Genomic DNA, 7,500 nt, shown 5'->3' on the forward strand with positions numbered 1-7,500 from the left:
AGATGATACATACTGTAAACTGGGGAGGACAGTGTGAACCGCACTCGACCCAGTCACCCTATCTCACAGTCCACTCTGTGTGTAACAAAGCGAAAGCACCAAAGCACTATCGTTCAACAACATCCATTTTATCCTCGCTGCCACAGGACACTATCCAAACAACGACAAGAGGAACGTCACGTCCACTAATAAGACAGAATGTCTCACATCACCCGCAAACAACGCAGCTCAAATCAGCCAGCAACACCCACAGTGGTCCACCCAGTATCAACACAGGACGCAACGCCACGCCACAACACAAAAGGTACAAGTAATAAAATACCCTTTGGCCACACCCCTTATAAAGGCATCGAACCAACCCACCACCTGACACCAGCCAAACGTACATCCTGATTTGACACATCTCTGGCAACCTAACCCACGTTGGCCCTTAACCTAACCCACGTTGGCCCTTAACCTAACCCACGTTGGCCCTTAACCTAACCCACGTTGGCCCTTAACCTAACCCACGTTGGCCCTTAACCTAACCCACGTTGGCCCTTAACCTAACCCACGTTGGCCCTTAACCTAACCCACGTTGGCCCTTAACCTAACCCACGTTGGCCCTTAACCTAACCCACGTTGGCCCTTAACCTAACCCACGTTGGCCCTTAACCTAACCCACGTTGGCCCCTAACCTAACCCACGTTGGCCCCTAACCTAACCCACGTTGGCCCCTAACCTAACCCACGTTGGCCCCTAACCTAACCCACGTTGGCCCCTAACCTAACCCACGTTGGCCCCTAACCTAACCCACGTTGGCCCCTAACCTAACCCACGTTGGCCCCTAACCTAACCCACGTTGGCCCCTAACCTAACCCACGTTGGCCCCTAACCTAACCCACGTTGGCCCCTAACCTAACCCACGTTGGCCCCTAACCTAACCCACGTTGGCCCCTAACCTAACCCACGTTGGCCCCTAACCTAACCCACGCTGCACCTTAACCTAAGTTACGCTGCACCTTAACCTAAGTTACGCTGCACCTTAACCTAAGTTACGCTGCACCTTAACCTAAGTTACGCTGCACCTTAACCTAAGTTACGCTGCACCTTAACCTAAGTTACGCTGCACCTTAACCTAAGTTACGCTGCACCTTAACCTAAGTTACGCTGCACCTTAACCTAACTTACACTGCACCTTAACCTAACTTACACTGCACCTTAACCTAACTTACACTGCACCTTAACCTAAGTTACACTGCACCTTAACCTAAGTTACACTGCACCTTAACCTAAGTTACACTGCACCTTAACCTAAGTTACACTGCACCTTAACCTAAGTTACACTGCACCTTAACCTAAGTTACACTGCACCTTAACCTAAGTTACACTGCACCTTAACCTAACTTACACTGCACCTTAACCTAACTTACACTGCACCTTAACCTAAGTTACACTGCACCTTAACCTAACTTACACTGCACCTTAACCTAACTTACACTGCACCTTAACCTAACTTACACTGCACCTTAACCTAACTTACACTGCACCTTAACCTAACTTACACTGCACCTTAACCTAACTTACACTGCACCTTAACCTAACTTACACTGCACCTTAACCTAACTTACACTGCACCTTAACTGTCACATGTAACGTCACAGGAATGTAGCTTTGCCTAACAGCAACCCTCTGAACATAGTTCACTGCTTGGATCCTCTGGTGTCATGTGTATTTCTTGATGCCATGGTGCGTACCCTCACATAAAGGTCTTTCGAGTGTTGCGTACTTTCTACACAGTCCCGCTAACCACTGGAAGGGTGTACCGCTACAGAACGAATATCGCCCTCCCCTCCTGCCCTTCCAAGCTGGTCGGTCAGGCGTTTGTTTGTGAAATGAGCCTTGCAGCTGTTCAGTTGCATTCGGTTGTCGATGCAGTCAGTGTACGTTGTGGTACGGCCTGTGTGGACTGTCCGCTGATGTACGCGTAACCCACACTGATCATCCGTCGTTACGTACTGAGTGACATAATGTGGCACATGCTTGACCGTACACCGGCTGCGCCCTACAATGGCGAATCATAAGGGCCATATGTTGTGCACGATGCTACTTGTCTCGTCTCCCCATTACAGCGAGATTGCACTGTTGTACGCCGTACAGACATGTGGTAAGTAGGTACGGACGAAAGTATTGCATGTTGGCCCCCCCCCCCCCCCCTCCTCCCTCTGCCGGGAATCAGCGTGAGCCGTCTGTTGATGTAGCGACGAGGGTTTTCCTATTTAATCGTATTGCCCCACACAACATGATAGCACGGTGGACCGCGTTCCACATCTGCGACATGCTACAGAGGCCGGTTGACAGTCGACCGCGCAAGGGACATTGCACACGTGCGCGGACCATCTTCCACGTGTTCTCTCGTGTACATGCCGCAGTGTGTATGTGGGCTGATGTAGCGTGTCGTGACACATAACATGCAGGCATGCCAGAATCGTAGATTTCGCAAATGTAGATTGACGTATACGTTTGCTGCCAAAGATCCGCAAATGAACTGGAAATCAGTTGTTGAGCGGTTGTTCGCGCTGCAGGTGCATCGGTGATAGCGACGATCGGTACATCTGTGAACCGGTTGTTTCGGCGGTACCCGCCATGCCCCCGAACCTGAGTTGGCCATGTGGGTATGAAGCGATACGAGGCTGTGGCTTGGCGGGACAGTCCCCGGCCGGTGAGGGGGGGCCGCCCGGCGTGCTGGCCGCGCGCTGCGTGAGCGCACGCACTACAGCCGGCTGGTGGGGGGCGCCCAGTGGCAGGAGCGCCGGCCGACGGGCCCGGCTGGCGTCCCAGCTATGCGCCGGCGCACCCTGCGCGCGGCGCCAGGCGGCCAAAGTGGGTTCTGCCGAGCCCGGTGCGAAGCGCGGTGGACATCTGCAGTGTGCTGGTCCGATTGCGGACTGTGTGCGTTGAGGATGCGCCGCCGCCCGGCACTCGGCGTCGCGACGCCGTCTGCTGCTCGGTCGCCCCCAGCGGTTCTCGCAGGTGGTTTGTATCGCAGCTCTGCGGACGTGTTGGCGCGTGCGCTGTGCTGGGAGAGTTCGCTTCTGCACCCAAGTGGGGCTTTGCCCTTCTGTGGCGCTGGCGTTGGAGCTGCCGGTCACCGTAGGTGGCGCGTGTTGTTTCCCGCCGGCAATGCCACGACAGCACGCTCCCGGGCCTCTGTCGGCAGCGGCAAGCTCAGTTGGGAGCACGGGTGTTCGCACTGAAAGCGTCTACTCGCCTATCTCCGGGCGATTGCGCCTCTCTCGAACCCGACCAAGTACTTAGGACGGCGCTGCGCGCCGCCGGGACCTGAGAGGGTTTCGAGGTGTATCGTGCAGGGGAGCTCAGCCTCCTCCTGTTTGCAGAATAATTGAGCGGACGCTTGCGTGTTCGCGCGGGCCCTCGGGACACACTCCCGGGCGGCCGGCTGCTCAGCTCTCGTTGACGCAGCTCCCTGGTTGATCCTGCCAGTAGTCATATGCTTGTCTCAAAGATTAAGCCATGCATGTCTCAGTACAAGCCGCATTAAGGTGAAACCGCGAATGGCTCATTAAATCAGTTATGGTTCCTTAGATCGTACCCACGTTACTTGGATAACTGTGGTAATTCTAGAGCTAATACATGCAAACAGAGTCCCGACCAGAGATGGAAGGGACGCTTTTATTAGATCAAAACCAATCGGATTGGCTCGTCTGGTCCGTTTGCCTTGGTGACTCTGAATAACTTTGGGCTGATCGCACGGTCCTCGTACCGGCGACGCATCTTTCAAATGTCTGCCTTATCAACTGTCGATGGTAGGTTCTGCGCCTACCATGGTTGTAACGGGTAACGGGGAATCAGGGTTCGATTCCGGAGAGGGAGCCTGAGAAACGGCTACCACATCCAAGGAAGGCAGCAGGCGCGCAAATTACCCACTCCCGGCACGGGGAGGTAGTGACGAAAAATAACGATACGGGACTCATCCGAGGCCCCGTAATCGGAATGAGTACACTTTAAATCCTTTAACGAGTATCTATTGGAGGGCAAGTCTGGTGCCAGCAGCCGCGGTAATTCCAGCTCCAATAGCGTATATTAAAGTTGTTGCGGTTAAAAAGCTCGTAGTTGGATTTGTGTCCCACGCTGTTGGTTCACCGCCCGTCGGTGTTTAACTGGCATGTATCGTGGGACGTCCTGCCGGTGGGGCGAGCCGAAGGCGTGCTTGCGCGTCCCGAGGCGGACCCCGTTGAAATCCTACCAGGGTGCTCTTAGTTGAGTGTCTCGGTGGGCCGGCACGTTTACTTTGAACAAATTAGAGTGCTTAAAGCAGGCAAGCCCGCCTGAATACTGTGTGCATGGAATAATGGAATAGGACCTCGGTTCTATTTTGTTGGTTTTCGGAACCCGAGGTAATGATTAATAGGGACAGGCGGGGGCATTCGTATTGCGACGTTAGAGGTGAAATTCTTGGATCGTCGCAAGACGAACAGAAGCGAAAGCATTTGCCAAGTATGTTTTCATTAATCAAGAACGAAAGTTAGAGGTTCGAAGGCGATCAGATACCGCCCTAGTTCTAACCATAAACGATGCCAGCCAGCGATCCGCCGCAGTTCCTCCGATGACTCGGCGGGCAGCCTCCGGGAAACCAAAGCTTTTGGGTTCCGGGGGAAGTATGGTTGCAAAGCTGAAACTTAAAGGAATTGACGGAAGGGCACCACCAGGAGTGGAGCCTGCGGCTTAATTTGACTCAACACGGGAAACCTCACCAGGCCCGGACACCGGAAGGATTGACAGATTGATAGCTCTTTCTTGATTCGGTGGGTGGTGGTGCATGGCCGTTCTTAGTTGGTGGAGCGATTTGTCTGGTTAATTCCGATAACGAACGAGACTCTAGCCTGCTAACTAGTCGCGTGACATCCTTCGTGCTGTCAGCGATTACTTTTCTTCTTAGAGGGACAGGCGGCTTCTAGCCGCACGAGATTGAGCAATAACAGGTCTGTGATGCCCTTAGATGTTCTGGGCCGCACGCGCGCTACACTGAAGGAATCAGCGTGTCTTCCTAGGCCGAAAGGTCGGGGTAACCCGCTGAACCTCCTTCGTGCTAGGGATTGGGGCTTGCAATTGTTCCCCATGAACGAGGAATTCCCAGTAAGCGCGAGTCATAAGCTCGCGTTGATTACGTCCCTGCCCTTTGTACACACCGCCCGTCGCTACTACCGATTGAATGATTTAGTGAGGTCTTCGGACTGGTACGCGGCATCGACTCTGTCGTTGCCGATGCTACCGGAAAGATGACCAAACTTGATCATTTAGAGGAAGTAAAAGTCGTAACAAGGTTTCCGTAGGTGAACCTGCGGAAGGATCATTACCGACTAGACTGCATGTCTTTCGATGTGCGTGTCGTGTCGCGCAACACGCTACCTGTACGGCAGTAGCCGTGCGCCGCGTGCGGAACCACGCGTGCCTCTCAAAACTAGCGCAAGTGTTGTTGTGTGGTACGAGCGCTGAAGCTCTGGAGCGGCTGGCCTGCGGCACCTGGCGCCTGGCGCCGGTTTTGAATGACTTTCGCCCGAGTGCCTGTCCGCTCCGGTGTGGAGCCGTACGACGCCCATCGGCCGTCAGGCCGTTGGACACAAAGTAATGGAACAGGGGCCGTCAAACGCCTCAGTCCCGCCTCTGCAACTGTCTTGAAAGAGACGGTGGAGAACTGAAAAGATAAAGATCACCCAGGACGGTGGATCACTCGGCTCGTGGGTCGATGAAGAACGCAGCAAATTGCGCGTCGACATGTGAACTGCAGGACACATGAACATCGACGTTTCGAACGCACATTGCGGTCCATGGATTCCGTTCCCGGGCCACGTCTGGCTGAGGGTCGGCTACGTATACTGAAGCGCGAGGCGTTTGTCCCGCTTCGGGCGCCTGGGAGTGTCGTGGTCGCCTGTGTGGCCGGCCGCGTCTCCTTAAACGTGCGATGCGCGCCCGTCGCCTGGCGGTTCGCATACCGGTGCTTTCTCGGTAGCGTGCACAGCCGGCTGGCGGTGTGGCGTGCGACACCTCGTACAACGACCTCAGAGCAGGCGAGACTACCCGCTGAATTTAAGCATATTACTAAGCGGAGGAAAAGAAACTAACAAGGATTCCCCCAGTAGCGGCGAGCGAACAGGGAAGAGTCCAGCACCGAACCCCGCAGGCTGCCGCCTGTCGTGGCATGTGGTGTTCGGGAGGGTCCACTACCCCGACGCCTCGCGCCGAGCCCAAGTCCAACTTGAATGAGGCCATGGCCCGTAGAGGGTGCCAGGCCCGTAGCGGCCGGTGCGAGCGTCGGCGGGACCTCTCCTTCGAGTCGGGTTGCTTGAGAGTGCAGCTCCAAGTGGGTGGTAAACTCCATCTGAGACTAAATATGACCACGAGACCGATAGCGAACAAGTACCGTGAGGGAAAGTTGAAAAGAACTTTGAAGAGAGAGTTCAAAAGTACGTGAAACCGTTCTGGGGTAAACGTGAGAAGTCCGAAAGGTCGAACGGGTGAGATTCACGCCCATCCGGCCACTGGCCCCCGCCCTCGGCAGATGGGGCCGGCCGCCCGCGCGGAGCAATCCGCGGCGGGGTCGTGTCCGGTTGCCTTTCCACTCGCCGCGGGGTGGGGCCGTTCCGGTGTGCGGTGGGCCGCACTTCTCCCCTAGTAGGACGTCGCGACCCGCTGGGTGCCGGCCTACGGCCCGGGTGCGCAGCCTGTCCTTCCGCGGGCCTCGGTTCGCGTCTGTTGGGCAGAGCCCCGGTGTCCTGGCTGGCTGCTCGGCGGTATATCTGGAGGAGTCGATTCGCCCCTTTGGGCGCTCGGGCTCCCGGCAAGCGCGCGCGGTTCTTCCCGGATGACGGACCTACCTGGCCCGGCCCCGGACCCGCGCCGCTGTTGGCTCGGGATGCTCTCGGGCGGAATAATCGCTCCCGTCAGCGGCGCTTCAGCTTTGGACAATTTCACGACCCGTCTTGAAACACGGACCAAGGAGTCTAACATGTGCGCGAGTCATTGGGCTGTACGAAACCTAAAGGCGTAATGAAAGTGAAGGTCTCGCCTTGCGCGGGCCGAGGGAGGATGGGGCTTCCCCGCCCTTCACGGGGCGGCGGCCTCCGCACTCCCGGGGCGTCTCGTCCTCATTGCGAGGTGAGGCGCACCTAGAGCGTACACGTTGGGACCCGAAAGATGGTGAACTATGCCTGGCCAGGACGAAGTCAGGGGAAACCCTGATGGAGGTCCGTAGCGATTCTGACGTGCAAATCGATCGTCGGAGCTGGGTATAGGGGCGAAAGACTAATCGAACCATCTAGTAGCTGGTTCCCTCCGAAGTTTCCCTCAGGATAGCTGGTGCTCGTACGAGTCTCATCCGGTAAAGCGAATGATTAGAGGCCTTGGGGCCGAAACGACCTCAACCTATTCTCAAACTTTAAATGGGTGAGATCTCCGGCTTGCTTGATATGCTGAAGCCGCGAGCAAACGACTCGGATCGGA

At 55.8% G+C, this 7,500-nt stretch overlaps 3 non-coding genes across 3 annotated transcripts in view; all 3 read left to right on the forward strand.

Moving 5' to 3' along the window:
* Positions 1-3,463: 3,463 nt before the first annotated feature.
* On the forward strand, positions 3,464-5,356 carry LOC126320733 (small subunit ribosomal RNA). Its single transcript, XR_007558226.1, has one exon. It is a non-coding gene; the product is annotated as a small subunit ribosomal RNA (ribosomal RNA).
* A 355-nt stretch (positions 5,357-5,711) lies between these two features.
* Positions 5,712-5,866, forward strand: LOC126320715 (5.8S ribosomal RNA). Its single transcript, XR_007558208.1, has one exon. It is a non-coding gene; the product is annotated as a 5.8S ribosomal RNA (ribosomal RNA).
* A 188-nt stretch (positions 5,867-6,054) lies between these two features.
* LOC126320676 (large subunit ribosomal RNA) overlaps positions 6,055-7,500 on the forward strand; it is a 4,222-nt gene continuing 2,776 nt past the window's right edge. Inside the window, exon 1 of the ribosomal RNA XR_007558174.1 lies at positions 6,055-7,500. This exon is cut by the window's right edge and continues 2,776 nt beyond it. This is a non-coding gene — a ribosomal RNA (large subunit ribosomal RNA).

Source organism: Schistocerca gregaria, unplaced genomic scaffold (assembly GCF_023897955.1).
Source record: "Schistocerca gregaria isolate iqSchGreg1 unplaced genomic scaffold, iqSchGreg1.2 ptg000742l, whole genome shotgun sequence".
NCBI lineage: Eukaryota > Metazoa > Arthropoda > Insecta > Orthoptera > Acrididae > Schistocerca > Schistocerca gregaria.